Here is a 1,857-nt window from a genome sequence, read left to right as displayed (position 1 = left end):
GTGTATGTGTAAAGTGTTTTCCAAGTAATTAGAAACTACACCCCCTATGGTTCATGTATGCGTACAAGGGTGAGTGGGCCGAACCCATCATTGGGCCGCCGTTGAGGTCTCGGGTTGGGTAAGTGGTTGCGAGTGGGGTTGGGCCGAGTAAAAGGTGTGCGGTCCAAAGGCTTATGCGATCAATTCAAATAATACACGTAACACATAGCAAAATCATGCATTCACTCAATAAATAAAGTTTCACGTAAACATATAACGTTACACAAGATAGGTCCGAAATACGAGTTGTCACAAGGGGCGCTAGAGTGGTGGAACACAATATTACAAGCAAAAGGAACAAATGGCGAATAAGTTCCTAAGCCATCGTATGGTAGGCGTAGAGTGTCGCGGTTACACTTCGACATTCTTTGAATATGCTAGAGTGGTACCAACACTGGCTTCGCCAGAACCGGTACTCATTTCTCGCTATATTTGGGGACTAATTAGTGAAATCCGTAACATTTAAGGCTGCACGACCTCGTACTATTGACGATGCTGTGGAATTAGCTAATACCCTAACCGATGAACTGGTACGCACAAGAGATGAAAACAGGAAGAAGGAATTAGCTCAGAAAATTACCCAAGGATTTCGTACGGGTAATAATAACAGCTTCAAAAGAAGAAGAACAGGGCAATCTTCAAACCCGCCATTCTGCAGAAATTGCAAAAAGAAACATTTTGGAAGATGTAATATAACCTGCAATTTTTGCAAATCTGTGGGACATAGTGAAGAAAACTGCAAAAAGAAAACCATAGTCTGCTATAACTGTGGAGAAACAGGACATTACAAAACAGAATGTCCTAAATTGATTAAAACCGCAGACAATAAAGGCAAACCAGCTGATGGAACAACAAAGAAGAATGCCCGAGCATTTCAATTGACTACTCAGGAAGCCGAACTAATTCCTGACGTCATAGCTGGTACGTTTTTAGTTCACGACGTTTATGTGAAAGTATTATTTGACTCTGGTGCAAACCAAAGTTTTATCAATACTTCATTTTGCCAAGCTCTTAATTTACCCTTAACCACCCTTAGGCAGGTTTTTACAGTTGAAACGACAGATGGGAATTCTGTTAACATAAATAAAGTTTTGCAAGAAGGAAAGATAGAACTATTAGGTCATAAGTTCTCTGCAAACCTGTTACCTATGAAATTAGCTGGATTCGATGTAGTATTAGGAATGGATTGGTTAGTAGCCAACCATGCTCGAATCCTTTGTGATAAGAATTCCGTAGAAATCCGTACCCTCATAGGAGAGGTAATTTTAATTACAGGAGATAGACCTCGAAAGCCACTGAAATTCATTTCAGTAATGAAGTTGGCTAGTTATTCAAGAATACAAGAAATGGTGTATATGATTTCTGTAATCATTAACACTAAAAGTAAGGAACTCCAGGACATCCCTATAGTCTCAGAATACCCAGATGTCTTTCCAGAAGAATTACCTGGGTTACCACCCGATAGAGAAGTAGAGTTTAGAATTCATCTAATTCCGGGTACTACACCAATAGCCAAGGCACCTTATCGATTAGCACCCACTGAAATGCTAGAATTGAAAAAGCAATTAGATGAATTACTAAGCAAAGGATTTATACAACCTAGTTCATCCCCTTGGGGAGCACCAGTGTTGTTTGTGAAAAAGAAAGATGGATCGATGAGGATGTGTATCGATTATAGGGAACTAAATAAAGTTACAATTAAGAATCGATACCCATTACCTAGGATTGATGATCTTTTTGATCAACTCCAAGGCGCTAGGTATTTTTCTAAGATAGACCTAAGATCCGGATATCATCAGCTGAAAGTACAAGAAGAAG

The sequence above is a fragment of the Helianthus annuus genome, chromosome 7 (genome assembly GCF_002127325.2).
Source record: "Helianthus annuus cultivar XRQ/B chromosome 7, HanXRQr2.0-SUNRISE, whole genome shotgun sequence".
NCBI lineage: Eukaryota > Viridiplantae > Streptophyta > Magnoliopsida > Asterales > Asteraceae > Helianthus > Helianthus annuus.
Note: the sequence above shows the minus strand (reverse complement) of the source record.